The following is a 24,692-nucleotide window of genomic DNA, read 5'->3' on the forward strand; positions in this document are numbered from 1 at the left end:
GAAGAAAGTGTGATGTGAACTATTACAAGGTGGTCTCTACTACTTTGAAATTGTGGTAGTAGTAAAAAAGTATATGAAGATACCACAGCTGTGAAGAAAATGAGACAGGACAGAGATACTAGACAGAGCAATATTCTTTACAATGTGGACATAATGAGATTAGCACACACAAAGGCACACCTACAAGCACACCTGTAAAAGGACTACAAATTACTACAAAAATGGCCGCAAGTCAAAATCTTCGTTCAGCCCTTTTGGGGCTCGGGTGTCCAGGGTGAAAATCCAAAAGGCCTCTCTTTTAAGTAGTAGAGAGTTGATGTCACCTCCACGTACAGGGTGTTTAACAAGTTCAATGCCAGAATATCTAAGAGAAGAAACATTGTGAGAAGCTTGTGTGAAGTGGACAGCCACTGGGCTTCTGATGTCATTGTTACGGATGTTGGATCTGTGTTCTGAGATTCTGGTCTTAAGTGGTCTGGTGGTTTTGCCTATGTAGGCGAGGCCACATGGACATTTGAGCATATAGATGACATTATTACTTTTACATGTTATCACTCCTTTGATGTTAAAGGGTTTTCCTGTACGTGGATGAGTAAAAGTGGTGGCTTTGTGTGTAAAGTTACACTGTGTGCAGTTGCCGCATCTGTGGTTATCATGAGGGATAGACTGTAAGAAGTGGGGCTGGGTAAGAGGTGGGAGGTAGGCTCTCACAAGCAGGTTTCTTAAGTTACGTGGTCTCTTATAGACAATCCGAGGTGGTGTGTCAAGGGACTTGAGAGCTGGATTAGATAATGTGCCAGTATTTTTTAATAATAGATTGAAATTCCCTGCCAAGGGGTGAATACTGGATTATACAATTAACTCTAGATTCAGATGCTCTGGATCTGGTGTGGCTGAGACACTCTGCTTGTGATACATTTTCAAAACGGTGACGTGCATGTGTGACCCATTGATGTTTATACTGTCTCTGTTGGAAACGAGTTTCTAGGTCAGCAGCCTGGGCTTGAAAATCATCATCAGAGCTACAGATACGGCGAATGCGGTTGAACTGAGAGATGGGCAGACTTCTTTTGAGTGGAATTGGATGGAAAGAATGTCCATGCAGAGGAGTTTCTGTCCGTACTTTTACGGTATAGGTTGGAGCCCAAATTATTAGCATCTCTGTATACAAGAATGTCTAAAAAGTTCATCTTATGCTTGTCATATTCCATTGTGAATTTCAGATGACGACTGTTGGTATTGATAAAATCATGGAACTCCTTCAGTTGTGTTTCAGATCCTTTCCACACAAAGAAAATGTCATCAATATACCTCTTCCAGTTGCTGATGAAGGGTAGATGTAGGTTGTAGGTTAAAAATGTTCCATGAGTCCACAGTATAAGGAGGCAAAGCTAGGAGCCATTTTAGCCCCCATGCTCATGCCTGACACCTGGTGGTAAAAGTCAGAGCCAGACAAAAAGAAGTTAGAGGTGAGCACAATTTCAATAAGGTCTACAATACATTCAGTACTGGGGATGCAGTCAGTCCTTTTATTTAAGAAAAACACTGCAGCCTGTAATCCCCCTTCAAAAGGTACGTTTGTGTAGAGAGATTCAATGTCCATGGTAACAAAAAAGGAGTCTCCGTCTATTATACTATATATATTGTATATTCTCACACTTGAGCACAATGTTTGGAGTACAGCTAATCTGAAGGCTACAGCACTGAGTGGGATGCGTCCACATTGGTCTATTCTCAAACAGTATCATTGTTCTACATAAGCAAATAGACCCAAAGTTCTTGAAGTTTAGGCCAGTATTTATCAAAGGAAAGGCTGTTGACCCATTTCTGGTAATATAACAGTAGACCCTCACCTCTGATTGTGTATCATATTGAGCAGATACAGACTAACCTTTTTTCTTTTCTTTTTTTTATGTTTTTGAATGTTTCAGATTTAAACCACATTTGGAGGTGGCTTGAAATGTGATTAAAATGTAAATAGGTCTGACGTGACTGGATTTCCAGTGTTCTTGACACATGTCAAAATATGTTTTATGTCACATGCAACATGAAAAGCAGAGAACAACAAACATGGAGGAGATACCTTCACAAAAACAGAATAAGCAATAGCAAAATGTCCATGTTATTAGCTTGTACTAGCAGCACCCAGAGTTGTTGGTCAGAAAATGTACCCTTGGTCATGCACACCTGTGGCGTTACTATACTGTATGACAACCGTAATGACACAGCAAATTATTATACTCTCTAACTACACCTATGCGTGATCTGGTTTCTCGTCATTTACAATGTGGACAGTCAGCATTGAAGATTTGAAAAACCATTGGATTTGCCTGCTGTCTATGTTAGCTACTAATTTATGTGTGGAAGTCACAAACGCAACATAGCAACATATACGGTACTAGAGCAGGTTATGTGTGGACGTCAAGCTGAAGAACTGGTATAAGTTATCAGCTTGGGTGGCACTTTTCTTTTTCAGAATCGCCAATTGCACTGCTGTTCACTGCTCTTGTGAAAAACAATAGATGCTGCTGCTGCCCATCTCTTTTTTGTTTCATGTATGATGTGATGTGACAGAGGAGAGAGCAGTTACGGCGTCTGAACTAAGTGCAACAGACACATTTAATTACGACAACAATCAAGCATGTGCAAGAGAGCAAACATTAGTAGAGGGGTTTCACTGGACTGTCGCACAAAAGCCTTTGGATGATGTGTCGGGAACTCGGGGCACATGCATTGAAGTTCAAAGCCTGTATTTCAATGAGCTTGGCCAGCACCTGTACCAAAGGACTGTTCAGCTTTGTGGATAGACATACAGCAGGACTTGAAATCGTTGTCAAAACAAGGTTCCTGACGCAGCCCAGTCGGTGTGAGAGGCATAGAGGGGAAATGGAGAGAATGAACACAGACACCATACATACAGGGATGACATATTTTTGTGGGCCAACCCAGAAGTCATGCACTTCCTGGTTCCGTCGTCGTGAACTATATGCCTGAAATAAGGTCTGTGGTTAACACAAGTTTATAAAACTGCAGCTTTGTGTTCAGCAAGAACACATGCGGACCACTTTTATGATTTTCTAAGCGTAAATGTGATTTATTTTTTATCACGATTCTCAGAAAACGTTTCAAAAATCATAAAAGTGGTCCTCATTTGTGTTCTTGCTGAACACAAAGCTGCAGTTTCATAAACTTTTATTTCAGGCAGAACCAACATCCACATACAAAAATCCCATTGACTTTGAGATGAGGGAATCGGGATGAGATGAGGGAAAAGTGCTAGCATCCGGGTTTTAGGATTAATTCCTGTGGTACTCTATTCCACACTTGATTAAGTGCAGTGATGTTAGTCCAAAATTGTTTTTTCTGAGAAAACCTGAAGATAACAGTTGACCCTATTGTCTCCAGCAAACTAATTGTTCACACTATGACACCAGCTTTATTCTTTATTCTGCCATGTCTCAAAGGCCAAATCGTGCCTTAAGGGGAAAGAGAAAAGATCTAAAATGCATCGTTTAAGAACAACCTTTTCGAAAGCAATTTTCCAAACCCTATAGTGGCACAAAAGTGCAGAGTATGGCTATATCCCAAACAACTAACTTAATGGGCACTGTTGAAATGTATATCCGCTCCACAAAGAATAGAGCTGAAGTTGCTGAACAGTCACGTGACATTTCTTGCCCCGGAAGAGAGTTCCCCATTCATTTCTGCATAGACATTTCAAAAGATCCCTATATAACGAGTTTTAAGGCTGGAACCAAGCTAACCCGTGACCTACTGAAATGTGAGTGACCATAAAACATTTCAGTAGGAGCAAAAACCAAAAATAACACACGGGGGTGGGGGGGGGGGGGTCTAATTTTCAATCCCCCCCTCCTACCCCACCGTCTTTAGTCCCAGTCCGACCCTGTTGTCAGACATAGATACCACCCAATGGATCTTGGTACAGTATAAGGATGATGAAGGTATTCAATTGTTGTTCAATTATGAAGCTGTAGTTCACGGTTTATGAAAATGCCATATTCACCATGGTTCATGGAAAGTAGGGCTGGGCGATATGACGATATATTTCGTCTGGACGATAGAAAATGTATTTCGTCTCATATGATGCTCTATCGTTTATATCGTTGTGTTGCAAATCACACTCTTTAAGGCAATATTGTCCCTCATTTGGATGACGCTGTGCTTTCTTCATTCTGTTTTCTTTTTTACTCACGTCCGACACACGCACCACACTCTGTGTCAACAAGCCCCTTGTGTCCCTTTATAAGTGGCACAAATCAGCCGGTGAGTAGGCTAAAGAGCAGGGAGATGTTACCTCCACTCCGTCCGCCTAGTCTACCGAGGCATTTGCGCTGTGTTAAGTCCACGTTTGATCCATATTTGCGTGTGTCCTCCTAACGTTAAACCTGGCAAAACATCTCCTCCCATCCTCTCATCATCCTAAGGAAATCCATTGAGGAGCCCACAACAAAATGTCTATCGTTAGCTTTAGCTTATAGCTTTCCTTGGGTTTAAGAGTTGTGGTGTTGGATAACCGTGAAATCCCGGAGTGGAGTACTTTTGTTTCGTGAACTGAAATGGTAACATGCTAATCCCGAAGTGGAGCATCTTTGTTCCTTTATAAAACGAACTGAGAGAACTGGACTGAACTATAGGCTAAATAACTTTTATTCTACCCGTTTTGGTTGAATGTAATCTTTGAAAATCGAACTGCTGGTGTGGTTCAGTTTTTTGTTTCATTCTACTGCCCTGCAACTAATTATTATTATTTGTGTTGTAAAGAATAGCCATGCTTATCTGTATTCTGAATGCATGTATCCTTTCTGAGGTTTGACATTTTAACTGGTTTAACTGCTACATAAATAAATGGCCATATTGTCATTTTATATAAACTATCCACCTTATTTTTGAATGCCCTACTGTAAAAAATAATTGTGGGTACAAGGTCTGGTTTAACGTGACTTATTGTTGCAGCTTGCCATTTCCTTTGTTATACTCGGCTGCAGACCTATTCTGCAATACCGAATTATAAACCGGAAGCTGGAGCACGTTATAAAAGTTATAAATATAGTCACGTTATAAACAACTAACCAATGCTGGGGGTCCGTATGGAAACAGTGTTACTCGAAATGGTTAAAAGTTAAATCAATTTGGTCATTCAGTGGCGTTTTACTGCGATGTAAAGTAACTAACGCTAGCCGCTAGCATTAGCTACACTAGCCGACTACCCATAATGCATTACATTATCCCAGCACCCGAACGGCTGTAAAATCCTCATAGACGTTTTTTTTGTCAAGTTAAAATAGTCTATTACACCGGAAGAAGCACCCATCAGGCAGATCAGGCAAAAATGGCCGCCAAAAATAAGGTGGATAAATTGAATTTACAGAAAATATGCTATATCGTGATGTATATCGTTATCGGGATATGAAATTACCTATATCGGGATATGAGATTTTGGTAATATCGCCCAGCCCTAATGGAAAGTGTTCTCAACGCTTTCCTTGGAAAAGGTTACCAAAAGGTACTCAAATAATGATGTTGTATTGTAAATCAATTGTCTCTTTAAAAGCTTTGAAATGGATACATTCTGCCATCTCAGCAGGTTTTATTTAGGGATGTGCCAGAAATATTGAAATACTCCCATGTTTATTATGCATCCTGAAGAACAAAAAAGGTAAGTGCCATTGTTGAAAATAATATGGTTTGGCTCTCGTTATTTCAGACATAATTTGGGCCTGTCCTCACAGTATCCAGCAGCTTTAGCGTGCATCCAACTGTACCGGCGAGATTCAGTTTGGAGGACGTATGTAATGCAGACCAACCCGCAGTGAGGGGTTCGGGATCAAACCATTTTGCTAGTATCCCGGCAGAGAGACCCAGTAATCCTAGTCAGCTCTCCTTGGCATCTTCGTAAACAATCGTAGAACTCAGGGGCTTATCTTCTCACTGTGCGAGCCAATGGGAGAGATTTGGCCTGCTTCAGCGAGTATTGTCTCGACCAGCCCAGGCCCTTTCCAACCTTTCTCCAGGAGAATTTGCCATTAGAAACAGAATCAACAAAGACCTATCCGTATTCAAAACTCTCCTTGATACCAATACGCTACATGTAATTGCCCTCGCCTGCCTACGACTCCCATGGTCTCCCACAATGTTCTGCCCATTGTGTTCAGGCAGAGCAATATACTGGAGAACGGAAGAGCTTTTGGATGATTTCCCATTTTCATCACAAACTACAATGGGGTAATTTATCTCGCCTTGATGAATATGAAGATGGGGATATGAATGGAGATGGGGGAAGGAGATAACACGTTGTGCTCAATTGCATTCGAGATCGGCGGTTCTGTATAGCGCTGGCTGCACTAGTGATTTGCTGTATGAGCTGGGATTGGAGACCTATAATGCCTACTAGACATGGATTGGAAAAACCCCAAGATACAAAACAACACAGGCTCCCATAGAATGAATAGGACACTGATAAAAAAAAGATACACTCATAAATAGTAAATCAAATGTGAAATGATTTATTTTCTTGTCAGTGAGCAGGGGCAATGCTGTAGTTGCTGAGCTCTGTGACAAGTTTTCAAAGACAGGTGTGCAGAATTCTTGAAGCCTTTCCAACAGGAACAGGAAACATGCGAACATGCTTACAAAGATGTTTTCAACACACAGTGAAGGCACCAACCTGGAGCTAATTATAGGTTGAAATCAAATGCTTAACCCATCTGCCATGTGTGCTTCTAAAGATAGTTGCTGCAGGTGTTCAGTAGGATCCTGCTCTCCCTCAGCTTTTAAAATAGCAGAGAAGCAGTCACATGGGTCTGGGTCTAACCTGCATTTCCCCCCCTTTTTTCTATTTTTTTTGCAGCATTATATTCATTTTCATGCATTTTTGTTTTTCTTTTGCATAATTGTTCATTATCTCAAGTCTGTTTTCAATATTGGTATTTTCCCAATTTAAGAAGCAGAGGTTTGGGAAGAAGCTAATCATAAAAAGAGGACGGGTTAGTTTGGGAATCTTGGCAGGTGGAAGCTGCTTTTGACACAAGAGCAATGGGCAGACTGTGCAACAGCACAACCTGCCAGCCACTGTCTAGGGCGGAAACATGAAATTGGCCTTGTCTTATCTCACATAAGCAGTGTGAACACAAGGCTACACGTCACCTAGCTCACACATTACTGTGATTGCTGCCAAGTCGTCAGGTTTCTTCCTCACCATTTCTGATGGTCGTGCAATGGGTCTGGACGTGGTATGAGTGCTGACTGAGTCATCTTGAAACAAATGCTACATTAAGCTTTGCCTGATGGGAAGAGGAAACTGTTTATCCTCCAGGCATTTCTTTCACTGAGATAACACGAGTACAGTTTTGAGGATGCTGGAATATTATAATACAGCAGGAACTGGTTTCAGGTAGGCATCTCTAGTGAAAGCTATGTGTGCTGCACTGCTTTCTCCCAGAGAGAGAGATAGCTTCATTAATTGTGCTCATCCCCCTCAGTCTTGCACCAGCCAAATGCACAAGTGTTGAATAAGTAATGACAGCTGAACTGCTGAGTGACAGGATTTTAACCTCACCTGTCCATCCTGGCTGTGCTGACAGGCCTCTGAACGGATCAATCACATCAATCAACGCTTTCCACAGCATTGTGTGTCGTTCTAAATGGGAATGTGTCAAGAAAGAGGTTGTGACCATTACTCTCTCCAAGGATTTGTGTGGAATGAGGAAGATATAACCCTACTTTATGTAAACAAAATGAAATTGATAGCTATGGAGAATACAGTGAGTCCTGAAATACACATACAGGTACAGGTACAGTAAATAATATTGTCACAGTAATTATTACAACAAGTACTAACAGGCAAAATGCTACTTATATTATTATTACTGTAATTAATTAATTAATGACTTGACTTCACACAGACAAACACCAGGCCCTGGGAGGCCCTGCCCTCTAGATGGTGCAGCTCCTGCCAGGCCAGCTTTCATGTGCGTTCATGTTAATGTAACGTTACCCAAATCACAATCTGGGAACCCATCGGTTAAACAAAAAAAACATGATTTTTTTCTCTAACCTCTGGGGGCAGGCACGTTTCATGTCTGAATAAACGGAACTCAAGGGGCTCCCTTTCCGTTCCATGCAAGCTCTGCCATTGGCTCCAACCGACCGGCTCTGACCATTTATGGATTTCCTTTCCCCTCCCTGCGTGTCGCTCTCAAATCCCTCCGTCACTATGAAACAACAACAACATCGCTAGCTCGTTGCTAGTAGCAAGTAGCAACTTGCTACATGCTGAAAATAGTAAGTTTGACTACACACTCGGTCATGTCCACTCCATTTTGATCTGGTAAAGCGCAGAATGCAAGCCTGACGCCTACAAGCGCTGTTATATGGGTTTTCACTCAGCGTGCCGCCAGATTCTCGATGCAAGTCGAAAGTCTGTCTCGAGAAATTACCCAAATCATTATAACTGTCAGTGTCAGCATTGTAGGAAAAATCCCTTTGAAAAACACCCTCTGGATGTCAACAGAATCAAACAGATTTAAAATGCTTCTATTTCCTGATGTAAATAATGCCACCTACACCCAAGATGTTTTAATGAATGCGTTGCGTTGGTTGGTCGAAAATAAATCAGATGGGAAAATAGTCTGTCTGTCAGACAATAGCCAGCCAGATACTTGCCAAATTGTTCCCCAAGGTAGAAATATTGGCATGCACTGGAGACGCAATCATAAGGAAAGTTAAGCTCTCACTAAGTCCTACAAGCTTTGCACCATAAAGTTGTTCCCCAAAGATCGAAATATTGCCATGCAGTGGAGGCATCATCATAACAAAGGTTAAGCTCTCACTAAGTCCTACAAGCTTTGAACTATCAAAAACGGAAGATATCTACTCATTGTGCTTGACTGAAACCATTGCACTGGATTTTGAAGTGTGATCTTACATGAGCTGGCCTTTTACTACCACAGGCATTTAAAATATTCGCAGTTCATCGAGGACCTAATGAAGTCACTTTGTGTCTTGATCTAGAGGGGTTTAGATGTAAATGCATGCCTACAGCACATGTTGAGGTACATACTGTAGCTCACATTGCCCATTCATGCTTGATGATGAGAAAGCAGTGTGGCAAGAACCTACAGTATACAATATTCAGGCTGGGTATATAAACCCTCTTGCATCTAAAGGTTAGCAAGGTGGGCTTAGAACTAGTAAACCATCAGTTCATTTCCTCTTACCAGCTGAGAGAAACTAAGCTGGGAAAGTGAATGAGCAAATTATGCCTCTTAATTCCCTTCCTCACCAACTACAGTACAGACAGTACCACAAAAGATGTTCTTGTGCAAGCCACTCAAATCCATCTTCAGATACTCTTAACTGTATCATCAATTAGTTATGATACAGGAGTTACTTTGTGAGTAGTGTTGTAATTTTCTTTTTCTTTTTCTGGAAAAAAAAGCCTGCATACTCACGCACAAACATTCCATGAATAAAAAACAAGATTGAAATAAATTGTGGTGATATAAGAGCAGTTCATCATTCCACAGTCCACACTGAAACACAATTTCAGATTTTCTTGCAAAATTGTTCAAGGATTGAAGTGCAAAGTTATAAAAACAACTCCTTCCAAGGTGTTCAAAGGTATCCACCATGTGATCTAGTCAAGTTTTATTTGAGTGTTGATTATCTCTACCAGTCAAATGCCTGGAGGGGTTCATGTGTTTGGTTGTGTGCGTGCGACACACACGACGGGCCCTATCTTGGTACAAGCGATATTTGCTTTTTGGGCTTTCGCACCGGTTTGCACGCCTTATCATGTGCCTTATGCTATCTTCCCTGCAGGGACGATAGCAGTCCACCTCGCCATAGGCGGAGTTTGACTTTTAGCTCCGGGGGGGGGGGGGGGGGGGGGGCACTTCTGCAGGAGACACATTTTGGCCGTTTTACATTTGAAATGTTGCCCGTTTGAAGCCAGATTTAGAGGAATATCTAATTTTAAGGCTGGCATCATCATGGTCTCTCTCTAATTATTGTTTACAAGTATAAGAATGGAAATATAAGAAATATTAGAATATGAGTAGAATTACAGAACATTAATACTCATTATTGTATGTTTAGTAATGTAATTACCGTATATGTATACATTATGTAATAGGGCTGTGGCGATTCACTTATCTCCCGATTCGATACTATCACGATTCTTGGGTGCTGATTTGATTTATATTGCGATTCTTAAGTATTGCGATTCTACGATTATTGCGATTCGATATTACGATTTATTGCGATTTTTGTTTCTTTTTTTCTTTTCTTTTTTCAGTTTGTTTGCTTTTTTACACTAGATTAGAACATGGGAAAAGTTGAATCATACACTAGAGACTGTATATTATATCATGAGTAGGGCTGGGCGATATAGTTAAAAACAGGGGCGGACTGGGATCATAATTCAGGCCGGGCATTAGATACCAAGCAGGCCAGGCCGATATGGGCTGACGCGCGTGAAATTTGGGCCGTTTGAAGCCCAATTTGGGCCGTTTGAAGCCAGATTTGGGCCGTTTGAAGTCCAATTTTACAATGAGATGCACCCACTTTAACCCTGAAGTGCAATTATTACTTCAGACTAACTAATAAAGTAATAAAACCACTAGTAAACCAGTAGGCGGCGCCTGGCCTGCTGTTCAGTGAGTGGCCTGACTGCAAGCACCCAAAAAAAGAATCGCGATACTTAGGTGAATCGATTTTTTCCCCCACCCCTATTATGTAATGTAGTAATGTATATTATATAGTGCTTCACTGTTCACTGTTGCTTTTGACCGTGCTCAAAGACACTTTACAAATACAGGGTAAAACAACTTTAATAAAGAGAGAAAATATTAAAATAGATGAGAGGGCGGGGGAGAGAGAGAGAAATAGTATAGGTCAAAAGCAACAGTGAAAAGGGCTTTTTTGGAAAGATGACATAATGAGTATGAAAGACAATGAATTTTGGCCTGTCAGATGTGACTGGGGAGGGCATTCCAGAGGGAGGGGTGCGGCTGCAGCAAGGCCCTGTCAGAGGCCCCCCTGTCACAGCTTTAGCAAAGAGGAAAGTGGATATAAATTGTATGATCATATTCAGCCAGACAGTCAGATGGAGATTTACAATGGTGAGCTTTTTTTTTTTTTTTTTACGACTGGGGGGGGCGAGGCCATCCTGGCCCCCCCATTAACTCCCCATGCACCTCGCGCAGTGTCAATTTGTGTTCCAGATGTTATGCTGAGTTTTGCACCCCCGCCGCCAAACATCCCCACCTCACAGGAGCATTATTGTGATGATTTATGCAGAAATCTAACTGTTTAAAAATTATATAATTGTCTGGGTAGATGTGACCTCCCTGTTTTTAACTTAAAACAGCTACAAAATATGGTGGGGATGCGATTCTCGGTGGGGATGCAGAACTCAGCGTAACAGCAGGCGTAAATTGGAGGCGTGCCAAGTAATCTGCTATTCTTCATGCCCCGCAAAATGCCATCTGTGCGTGCCGCAAACTGGATTTGGGCAGTCTTAACCACCAGAATTATTCACAGGTGTGGCCTAGAAATGCCTGGGCGTTACATCAATCAAACCAATCAGATTCCCGTCTCGCATTCCCTTTAACACAGTTTGTGCGATGCATGCTGTAATTCTCTCCATGCATAATTTGAGATCTCACAACAACCATCGCATCATATACCTGTTAAAAACATATGTGATTTGATGCACTTCGGGTTCTTTTGTTGACTGGAAAATAGAAACGTGTTTGCGATCGGGAAACATGGACATTTAATTGACAATAATATTGCAAGTAGGCAGCATGTTTGTGGCTCTACACGTGATAAAAGTTTTTCAGTGAATAATAGTTGATTGCCTCACTGATAATCTGCTGTTACTCAATTTTAGCAGCAGAATTTGATGTCCTGGCGTTTGTATTTTAATGGGACATCTTGCGTAATGACGTATCCAAAAGGAATTCTGCTGCACTGCGCTGCGCAGCGTGGAGAATAATGATACGAATTAACCTCTGAAAGAGACGCTTGAGGATGAAACTAAGGAGCCGCTGCTGCTGTTTTTGTGTGGCAATTAGTCAAAACAATGTTACATAATGATCAATTATGAATTGAGCCAACTATGCAAGAGGGCAATGCCAGTCGACATCAAATAAACAAACAAATAGTAAACATGTTGTCCCCCAGCAGTGATTCCTGCTTTACCACTGCTGTCTCCATCATTGTCAATGTTGCCCCCTAGTAGCACAAAGTCAACATTACAGTGTGACTAACAAACAAAGTAACTTAGTAACGGACAGAGACCGATCCTTTGGTGGGGGACACCAAAAATTCCTTTTAGTACAGCACAAGGGCTTCTGCAAGCTAGCTAATCAACACAGTTGGTTGTTTTTTGACGACTGATTAGCTAAAGTCATAAAGTCATTCATGCATCTGTAGACTTAATCAAGGTATCATTTATAATCAATATCCTATTTACTAGATGGTAATAAGCCTGAAGATGTTGCATTGTGAGTTCTGTTCTGTCTCTCATGTATTCAATCCATCTTGGATTATTGATATCAGCCTCATGAAACAGAAGCTGAGAGGAAATTCCCAGAGTGATGGCAGGAGAGGGGAAGGCAGAAAATAAATAAGGCAGAAATCTAGACAAAGAGCCTCTTCAGATCATCAATAACCCAGTTGGTGACCACAGCAGTGCTGTCCGAACACTGCAACTTGCCTGAGATATTATCTCCACACTGCAACATCTACTTGAAGACATGCCTCGCCCACCTCAAAGTCAATTAATATTGATTCTGCATTTGCAGAAAGCATGTGTGTCTTCTCAGGTGGAACCAGATTACTTTGAAACACCCCAGGAGGGCTCTGCTTCTGGGGGAATGCTGAAACCCATTAGCTGACTGGCCTGGGAATATAAAACTAAATTAAGCCAAATAAACAATAATAAAAAGCCTGCTGTTTCAAGCACGAGAGAGGATCAGTCAAGAGTAGCCCAAGAAGCCCGGAGTATAATGTAAAAGACTAGATCAATGTTTATGTTGGATTAGTTTGTGTCTGTCTGTCTGTGTGTGTGTGTGTGTGTGTGTGTGTGTGTGTGTGTGTGTGTGTGTGTGTGTGTGTGTGTGTGTGCGTGCGTGCATGCATGTGCGCACGCGCGTATGTGTGTCCGTCCGTCCATTGATGGCATGCAGAAACATAACTTTGAATCTCGCTCTCTTTCCTTAGGTAGAGACCCAGTAATGTATAAGCCCAATAGGGTTTCCTGTCTCTACAGGTACAATCTGTTGTTTTGTCTGTATTCTGATTTTAATTACGTGCAAATAAATAAAACTGAAAAACTAAAACTCATAGATATTTGCATCATTTGAAATCAGATAGTTTATTATTATTCATTATTAACTAAATCAACAAATCAGTGAGCAAACATCACATCAAGGATAAGTCACACTGATTGATGGGTTGCTCATACAAAGTCAAATCACGTATGTTTGCTGCTTTGGTATTGGCTTTCATAACGTTCAATTGTTTCAACGAATTAATATAGCTTGCAGCCAAGCACAAAATAATCAGTAGCAGTAATGGAAAATAAACAGGTCAAATTAATACAATTATTTATGTGCTTACTTGTAATGCCAACAGTGGATGCATGTTCTCCAACCATCACTTTTGAGACTTTTAACACATTCACTGCCAGCCGTTTTTTTTTTACTGTAGATAGCTTCTGCCAGAGGGTTTTTTTGAGGATTCTGGCTCATCTTTCAAGACCCGAGGATTATTTTCTGCTAAGATTTTGTGAACACAAAATATCTCAAAAGAACTAATAGAATGTGTGCTTTCTCTGTCTAAAAGAGTTAGTTTGTAGAGTTAGTAGTTATGTAGGCATTAGCACTTGAATAAAGCATGGTTTCAGCGTCTGAAAATCTAAGCTGAGATAAATAGCTTTTTGTGAAATTCGATAGAACAGTCACTTTAACCATTCATTTTTGGCATCAGTAAGACGTCAGACATCTAAACAATAGTTTTGAACAGTAATTTCCTCCATAACAGCAGGAAACACCCCTCTCCTTCAAACTCCTCCCTCCGTGTGTGTTCTTCTTGGCTGCAGCGGGCGTGTCACAAGCTCGTTTCTGTTGCTGCTGTAACCTCGCGTCACCAGTCTCACTGCTTTGCTGCTGCTCCTGTCTGCTGGCGGCCGCTGGGCAAGTCTGGATGGGCTCGCTCGTTTCTTGGGGTTCTGAGAGCTTTGATGAAGCTTTTGCGATTCTGGTCTTATTTATGCTGCGTGTTTCAAAGTGTGTTCCACCCGTAATCTATTATGCAAATTTGCAAAACCCCACCGCCAGCTCCCAAGCGCGAAAGCGTTTTCGCCAATCCATTTTCATGAGAATGGCTTCCTCACACTGCTTTTTGCTTGCCTTCCTCTAGTCAGGAGAGCACTGTCGCCACTTAGTGGGTCGGTGGAATGGGTTGTACACGTTCGGTGGCTCCAATATTTTTATAGGAGACGTGGGGGGCATTGATCCACGTCCCACCGTCAAATTTTTTTTTTTTTTTTTTTTGACGACTCAACTCGTCATTGGCAGTCAACCGTTGGATTTTTTTTGACGAGTCAACTCGCCATTGGCAGTGAACGTGTTAAGTTGTGGAGAATTTGGAAGATTTGAATGGGTAGAATCAACTTCTCCATTTTGCTCTTTGCCAGGTGGAGCTATATTTGTTCATGAAACAAAACCACATTGGTAGGGGGGAAAAGTGGAAATCTGATAAAGTTCAGCAGTAGCCAAGTTTTCTCTCCCGACTTGCTGAGCTTGTTGATCGTCTCTTTCCCTGTTTGCTCAGCTTAACCTTGCGAGGCAGCTGGATTCATACAAGATCACAAGATCATGATCCTCTGACAAATCCATCTTGCCACGCTCCAATCTATTGGTTTGAATCCCAACCACCAGCGTCCAGAGGCAACTACTGGACTGTGGCCCAACGGTTAGAGAAGCGAGCTTGTGACCGGAAGGTTGTCGGTTCATCCCCGGGACCGGTAGGATAAATCTGGGTGGGGAAAGTGAGAAGGCAGCGCTGATCAGTGGCCATCAGATCAGACGGGTTGTACTGGTCAGCTTCCAGGTATGAATGTGTGTGAATGTGAACACGGCACTGAAAAAGCGAGCATTGCTCTCAGTGAGACTCCCCCTGTATAAATAAAGGTAAAAGAAAACACTACGGGGCGGGATCTAGGTGGGACGACAGCGAGCCCATGATAGTTTAGTTAAGTTAAGCTATCCTTTATTTATCCCCATGGGGAAATTCATCCTCTGCATTTGACCCATCCTCTGCTAGAAACCTTCCTAGAACTATAGGAGCAGTGGGCAGCTGCAGTGCACCGCCCGGGGACCAACTCCATTTCTTTTGCCATTGCCTTGGTCAGGGGCACTGACAGGAGTATTAACCCTAACATACATGTCTTTGATGGTGGGAGGAAACTGGAGCACCCGGAGAAAACCCACACGAACATGGGGAGAACATGCAAACTCCACACAGAAAGGACCTAGGACAGACCGGGGTTCGAACCTGGGACCTTCTTGCTGTGAGGCAACAGTGCTAACCACTGAGCCACCATGCCGTAGTGATATACGTGATAGACAAATGGTTCATCCAATCACCTGCCAGTTTTTTTTTAAGTGCCTCTTTCAAACGGTTGAGTTCCCAGATGGTAATGTGAAAACAAATCATCGAGCAGTGTCAGGTTACAGCTCTATAGGACCATGAATGGACTTCCAGGGTGCAAAAAGAAAATCTAATGACTTATATTTCCTGTAGAATGGCATATTTTTATGGGTTACTTCACGGCATAAAATGGGAGCTGAACATCAGAGCTCTCACCAAGAAGGCACAGCAGAGGATATACTATGTACGGCAGCTGAAGAAATTCAAAGTGCCAAAGGCCACGATGGTGCACTTCTACACCTCCATCGTTGAGTCCCCCAACCCACCACCCCTCCCCCCCACCCCACCACCCCTCCCCCTCTCCACCACCTCTCCCCCCCACCACCCCTCCTCCTCTCCTCCCCCACACCCCCCATCACCCCACAGCCCCTCCTCCTTTCCTCCCCATCACCCTACAACCCCTCCTCCTCTCCTCCTCCTCACCCCCATCACCCTACAACACCTCCTCCTCTCCTCCCCCTCTCCACCACCTCCCCCCCACCACCCCTCCTCCTCCCCCCCACCCCACAACCCCTCCTCCTCTCCTCCCCCTCTCCACCACCCCTCCCCCCCACCCCTGCTCCTCTCCTCCCCCTCACCCCCCTTCACCCCACAACCCCTCCTCCTCTCCACCACCTCTCCCCCCACCACCCCTCCTCCTCTCCTCCCCCTCACCCCCCACAACCCCTCCTCCTCACCCCCCATCACCCCACAGCCCCTCCTCCTTTCCTCCCCATCACCCCACAACCCCTCCGCCTCACCCCCCATCACCCTACAACACCTCCACCTCTCCATTTTCAACCAGTCCCTCGAAAAGCTGGTCATATCACAGATCCGCCCCATACTCCCCCCGGACCATGACCCGCTACAATTTGCATACCGCCCCAACAGGAGCACAGCGGATGCAGTAGCACACATGCTCCACACCGCCCTCTCTCACCTGGAGGGGAAGGACACCTATGTGAGAATGCTGTTCGTTGACTACAGCTCAGCATTCAACACCATAGTACCATCCAGGCTGGTAAGCAAGCTCAGGGATCTGGGACTAAACACAGCAATGTGTGACTGGATCCTGGACTTTCTGACAGACCGCCGCCAGGTGGAGAAAGTGGGCAACCTCACCTCCTCCCCACTGACCATCAGCATAGGAGCGCCCCAGGGGTGTGTCTCCAGCCCCTTCTGTTACGACCTCTACACCCACGACTGCATGGCGACTCAAACCTCGAACACCATCGTGAAGTTTGCAGACGACACAGCGGTCGTGCATGGGGCTGATCTCCAGGAACGACGAGACGGCCTACAGAGAGCAGGTGGAGGCCCTGGAACAATGGTGCCAGGACAACCACCTCTCTCTAAACATCTCCAAGACCAAGGAGATCATTGTAGACTACAGGAGGGGGGGGGGGCACACTCCCTGTACGACCATGGACTGCAGGGCGCTAAGAAGAGTGAGGCGCGCGTCCCAGCACGTAACAGGATGTGAGCTGCCAGAACTGCAGGAACTGTACAACCAGCGGTGCCTCAGGAGGTCCCTGAAGATCATCAACGACACAAACCACCCCCACAACAGTCTGTTCTCCCTGTTACCCTCAGGGAGGAGATACAGGGTCCCAAAGGCACGCACAAATCGCTTGCGAGAGACAGTTTCTTCCCGCAGGCCACGAGACTCCTGAACATACACAAATAGCTGCTACCATTACGTACAATATGTTCAATTAGGTCTATGCTAGTTGCACCTGTGCAAACAGAATTAATGTGTGTGTAATAACAATAATATAACTAGGTTTAAATTATGTGAGAAAGAAAGAACTATGCTATTTGCACATATGTGCAGTGAATATGCCACTGCTTTGGCGTTTTTTTTTTATTGCTTTACTGCCTTATTGTTGTTTCTCTTGTATTTCCTGCACCTTATTCTGCACTATGTTGTAATGGAGTCTACAGCACAAGAATTTCACACGTGATACTTGTACTACGGAGTGACAATACAAATCTTGAATCTTGAATCTTGAGTCCATCCTCACCTCACCGTCTGGTATGCTGCTGCCACTCTCAAAGACATTGGCAGACTTCAGCGCATCATCCGCTGCGCTGAGAGGATAATCGGATGCGGCCTGCCATCCCTCCAGGACCTGCATGCAGCCAGGACACTGAAACGGTCTCGCAAGATCATGGCCGACCCCTCCCACCCTGGCCACAAACTCTTTAATACACTCCCCCACGGCAAGAGACTGAGGTCTACCAAGATCAGAACCACCCGCCACAAGACCAGCTTCTTCCCAACCGCCATCAGCCTCACCAACAAGGCCCGGAAACCCCTTCCAACAAGGACCTCCCCCCCCCCCCATAAAACTAACTCCTATCTAATTTAATGCCTGGTTAACTGGGACTGTAAATTCATGTAAATCCACTGCACATTTAATGCCTATTTAACAGCCTGTAAATTTCATGTACCGGTACATTCAATGTAAACTCTTATTTAACTCCGACTGTAAATTCATGTAAATCCACTGCCTATTTAACACCTATTTAACTTAGTCTGTAAATCTCATGTAAATTCAATGTAAATTCATATTTATTATCCACAGAACACTTCACCACTCATGTACATATTGTATATATTTACTCGATTTGATTGCACTTGCAACTTTGTGATTGTCTTTAGTTATCTTCCTACTTCTTATCTCCGTATATTGATGTGACCGCTATGGTGCATACAGACTCTAAGACAAATTCCTCGTATGTAAAAGAAAATCAACCAATAGAGATTCCCTGACCCCCTTCGCCCTTCTCATACATGTATGTGCCTGCAACTTAACAACTTTCAAAAATACACCGGTGCACGTTCTGGGTGTTCGAGATATGGAAACAAGGCTGCATTGAAATGCAGTTTCCTCATGACTTTAAATAGCAGAGGGAGAAAAAAAGGTCATTAAGAGTTTTCCTCAAACCGCCACCTGTGGCCATCATCATTAACAGATGTGTTGCAGGTCTGTCTGACAAGAGTGGAGGTCAATTTACAAATCAGGAATGTGATTATGCCTGTAATTCAGCAGTGCCAAAAGTGAATAATCCAGGTCAAATCTCATTCTCACTCCTGAGAAATTCATCACATATGCATTAGTGTCAAACCACGCGGAGCAAATGGGGAGTGATTTGACCACTCGTTTCAAGAGGCCTCAATGGTGGCAGCATCAAACGGTACACTAGAGATAAATCAGACACACTTTCTCATTTAATGTTAATGCAATCAAAGGGCTGCCTGGGCACAGACTCAAATCAACATTTAGTGAGAGGAAGGGAATGAGAAATGGCAGCTTGGTTAAAGTATGGCCAGCCGGAGAGAGAGATGGTACTGAGACAGGCAGACCCAACTCTGAAAGCTTCAACTGGTTATCTCAGCAGAAATCCGCAGCGCGACAGGAAGATAACGAGCTCTCTTGGATCGGAGTAGCATTGTTGTATGATGATCGTGTGTGTGTGTGTGTGTGTGTGTGTGTGTGTGTGTGTGTGTGTGTGTGTGTGTGCATTGTGTGCAGATGTGCCAGCAACAATGGATGATGAATATTCAAGGACAATTGTCTACAGTAATATCCCTGAGGAGCAGCTGGCGTGTTGCTACACAGACGAGGGATCGCCAAGGGACAGAGAGACCTTGTGACAAACTGAGTATTTGAAATATCAACAGCACTGTAAATCAGCAAAACGCCCTATAAAGATAACTGCCCGCCCACCGGTACTATGGGAAATCAACAATAGAACAGCATGATAATCTCAGTTGAATATTATGAGGTAGAATTGTAGGCCTATATCAAGTTGATTTGTTTTGGATGACTGAAACAGAAAACGATTATTGCGCGCTAATTACTTTGTGAAATGCATCAATTAATCATTTAAACATAAACAACAGCAGCAAAAACATTCATCACTCTCAAGTTGAGGAATTTTCACAGGACTAATTGTTTGCATTTGTTTTTACTAATTGAAGAAAAATATGATTTAAATTGTGTTTTGCTTGTTTTATTTACTTTACTGCTTTACCAAACCATCCCATGCCCTTTTCCCCCTCCCTCTAGGAGACCCCCCAGGGGGGCAACAGCTACAGTAGATTTATCTACTGAATGCAGCTTCCCTTTTTGGAGGCAATAATTAATCCTCATTTATAAGAAATAAAGCTGTGTGCAGATAAGGGGCTGTGGTGTGGGAGTCGTTCAGTGTAACCTTTGCATCAGACGGCCCACAGCTTATTTGTTCTGCCACATTCAGTCGCTCTCACTGGAGCTGACAGGGCAACACAACTGTCATGGCTTTGCTTCCCCTGGCCTGCACACACTGTACTGTACACTTAGTGCACTCATTCTGGACTACACCTTTTTACCCTGCTGAGTACACTTTGCTAAACACTCTACACACAAACTCCCACCGGCTCTCTAAAAGTCTGTGTGGTTCCACAAAGAGCCATCACTTGCTAAATAATCACTTTATTTAATGGAAGGTTGCTCATGTTCCTCATATGGTTCTTGGGGATGTTAAAGATTGTTCTTTATTCTTATTTGAGTTATTGCATGGTGAATTTGTAAAATAACCATATACACCTCTATGGGTCTTTTAAAATCGTAATAATATTGTGACGCAAGTATCATGGTATCGTATCGTGGGCCCTCTGGTGATTCCAATCCCACTAGCCTAATAATAATAATGAGAAGAATAAGCTTTAATTCCATAGCACCTTTCAAACAATAGTTACAAAGTGCTTTAAAGTTTACATTGTACAATTGCAAAGGAGCATAAGGGTGAGTAAACAAAAGCACAATAAGAAAAATAGTGCAGAAGTGATCTGAAAGGTTCTTGGTGGAACCAGAAATGCTTCTTCTGGCATCAATCCAGAGACCAATTTCCGGTTCCAGTCGGTACCTTTATTTTTCTGTGTTCATGTTACTCAATTAAAAGTTGATCGCTCTTCAACTCTGTGTCCTACCAGAAGTCTTTCCAAAGCAGTGGCTCCACTGGACCAAGACCATCCATCTCCGCTTGTAATGTGCATTTAATAAGAATGAAATTGGCGGCGGGATAGATGTGGTTTGAGCTCTGCGATAATGACAGTTTGACGTTCCATGGCTTTGATATGTGGATGACAGCCACGTGTAAGGGCCTAATGGAGCCGTTCCACCAGCATCTGTTAAGAATGCTTCATTGACTTTACAATTAGTAAAGGCCACGGTTCACTGGCAGGCGCCATGACCAGTGGGCGAGTTGGCGAAAGGGGAAGAAGTGTATTTAACACATTTATCGCCGTGTGTGACGTGTCGGCATAGATTTAGTCAAGCATATAAAACTTCATCTCCCAGGTGTCACAGTCATCCTGGTCTCATGAAATGAAGTGAAATGTACACCATGTCTTAAAAAACAAATAATATATGCCGTCATAAAAAAATATAATAATAATAATAATAGAGCATGAGAGAAATAGATTTTCCCACCATGGAAGGCTTACACGGAGGAGCATGACTAGAAAGAGTTTCACAATGAAATAGCGAGATCAGGGTGAGGAGGTCGAGGTGATGATGGATTGGTTTTTACATTTGCCTTCAACTCCGACAACCCGAGCTCACGTCACATCTCTCGCAAAGATTTGTTCTGTGTTCACGTCATGCATTCAGAATTCATCCCTTCATGTGCATGTGCTTTTTGCAAAGTATACTGGGGAGTTTCAAGGCTGGACAGACCCTAATAACCATATGCATGAGGCAAATAGAGTCCGTGTTTGTACACCAGGCACAGGTCCTTCATCGACAAGAACATATCAGGAAAGACATGAATTAAATATTACCTTCGAAAAACTTGTGTTTTCATGTCAATATACACTTACCGAGCAAGTTATTAGGAACACCGTACTACTTACTACTGTGTAGGTATACAGCTTTCAGCTGACTGTCAACCGGCTACCAAATTGACATCTGCCTCAAGGTTCGATGTGTTGCATTCTGAGATGCTTTTCTGCTCACCACATAAAGAAGTTATCTGAGTTACATGTCAGCTCCAATCAGTCTGCCCATTCTCTGACCTCTCTCAGGACAGCCCCATCGGCCAACACAGAACATACGTTTCTAGAATCCACAGACATATAAAATATGAACATTTCTGAATGGAAGTTTATACAGTATATCACGTCTGGTCCTCTGCACAGACACCGGCTCATCCTTCACTTCGCCCGGCTCGGGAAAGTAACCACCTCTCTTGCCCCCACCTCGGGCGAGGCACCGCTACGGTTACCAACTCGCCCCGGTAGCGAGTTGCGGGAGCCTCGGCTCGAACGCTGGTTAAGTTTAGGAAAGCAAAACAACTTGGTTGGGTTTAGGCAAGTGAAACAACAGTTGTGTTTACCCAAAACAAAAGCAACTTTTATTTGGAGTTAGGGAAGTAAAACAACACGGTTGGGTTTAGACAACAAAAGCAACTTAGTTGGGGTTAGGCAAGTAAAACAATGCAGTTGGGTTTAGGCAAATAAACAACGTGGTTGGGTTTGGACAACAAAAGCAACTTTGTGTGTGTGTGTGTGTGTGTGTTTTGATGTTCCAAAACAGCCCAATGGACAGAAATCTATCTGTCAATAATTCTGTCTGTTTTCCAATGGATCAGTGTGGCTGCACCGCAGCCCTAACATATCATAAACACACTATTAAGTTGTCTAAACCTAACCAAAAACTTAAGTCTAGCTTTAACCAAAGTTGTTTTACTTGCTTAAACTTAACCGTTGGCTAGTCTCGTCTCCCAGACAATAGACCCTTCTCACAGGGGCCATTTTGTGTTGAAAAGGCAGGATAAACACAAGTGCAAGCAAATCACTAATGAGGGTTTCCAACTTAAATGATTGGAATTTGGAAACCCACAAAATGGCCCCCGTGAAAAGGGTCTATTGGATATAATTGTTTCCACCCATTTTTTTTGTTTTTTTGTATGGTGCGATTATATCCACTTTTTTATACAGTGTCTTGTCTTGTTTTCCTTGTACTGACTTGAACAAAGTGAATTTCTTGTGGACAATAAAGTACAACTAAGTAGAACTGAGTCTAACCGTTGGCTAACTTTTGACGTGCTGAACATGTGAAAATGCTATATCAAATGTACAGTATGGCATTGTCACATCTTGTACTCTAGTCCACTCTAGTCATGTTTATTTACTGTATGCAGCCCTGCAGTCAAGTCTCAAAGGGCTTTTGCATACCAATACATATCATATACCATACATACTACATTTCAATCATGAGAGGCCAGTTGGTAGGATTTAACAAACTTTATTTAGCAATCGGCATGCATGGCAAATACTTTGGCGCATGACTCCATTGCCAGTGGCGCTGCTCTTGAGGCAAGAGGAGGGCATCTGCATAGGCTAGGAGATCCCCCCCCCCCCCCCCCCCCCCCCCCCCCATGGGGGATCAGGAGTCAAGACTCGCTGGTGGCGGACTGGGGAGGTGGGTGGGGCAAAACAACGCTTCGGAGGACGGCTTGAGGGGAGATGGACTGCCGTGAAGCTAGCTGCTGCTATGATCGGCAAGAGAGAGAGAGGTGACGTAGAACCCTTGCTATATATATGAGAATGAACTGACATCATATCTGACGTCATTGCAGACGTCATACTTGGACTTTGACTGACCACGTCATACTAGAACTTGACTGACGTCAGGGGGTGATCAGGTTATGTATGTGTGGCCTTCTGCTTGAAATTTGGTCTAGAGACCTCACCACATGCATGCATCCAAAACTAGGTCATATATGCATACTTCATACATGGCCAGATTAGCAGCCCCAGGGGGCCCTGGGCACTGAACAGGGCTCCTTCATGCCGAGGGCCCCTGGGCACCTGCCCAGCTTGCCCATATGGTAGATCCGGCCTTGTTCATATACATAATGTTACTACATCATACAAACCTCCTAACATGATGTATGAAGACCATGTTGCAGGTTGAATTTTTTTAATTATTTTTACATTTTTGGCTCATGATTAGTACGGAGGCTACATGCTATACATTACATCACATATTACCTACACCACTAGTGTGCTGGTCCCAGTATAAGATGAGCTGCTGTGTGCTTTCATCGCTCAGCTGTCCATTAGTCTCTATAGGACCTTATTCATCAGTCCCTGATGCCAGTGACCCTGTGAGCCTGGAGACGTGCAGCATATGGAGGCGGCGCCCCCCTTCAGCCCCCTCGCTGACACCAAAGACCAGTCAAGCGAATCAAGGCCCCTCCATGGCGAAAGCAGAGAGCAAGCACTTCATCTCTCACCTCAAAATCATTATTAGCTGATTAAGTGTGATTAAGAGAAGATCATTATCAGCTGCATGTCCTGTCAGTAATGATTACTGTGACGGGTGCGTTATACCCAGTGAGCTCATCTGAGGCTTAGCTCTTTAATGATTCGGGAAGCATTGTTTCGCAGCCGATTGGATGGAAGCTTGACTAGCTATCGTCTGAGCACAAAGTCCAAGTGAGGTGCATTATAATGAACTAAATTGTTCTACATTGGGGATGACATTGAACAAATTTTACCTCCAATACCTCACCATTGTATACTTGTTTTCCCCATGTTCAATTTGTGTGGCGATTCCTCATATATTTAATTGTTGTATCAGACAATTACAATTCACTTTTAGTTAATTTTCCGGTGTTGCCAGCATGCAGCTCCCCAAAAATGTAGGTGGGGAGATAACAGGAGAGAGTGACAGCTAGTATAATACAAGTATATGCACTACATTCTCTCCTTGGGCTTATAGTCATTGAAATCATAGAGAAATCACACAATGACTCATTTTGCTGGGGACTCCCCTGGGACGCCCTCGTCAAGCTGATGTTCGAGTATGTATGTCTAGCTGACGTGGACAACGCCCCAACTCGAGGCTACGTTGACACATGTTTCTCGCTTAATAGAACATATACAGGTGGACTGTTGACAGTGATACCAGTGATGG

Source organism: Poromitra crassiceps, assembly GCF_964638095.1.
Source record: "Poromitra crassiceps genome assembly, chromosome: 5".
In the NCBI taxonomy this organism is placed as follows: domain Eukaryota; kingdom Metazoa; phylum Chordata; class Actinopteri; order Beryciformes; family Melamphaidae; genus Poromitra; species Poromitra crassiceps.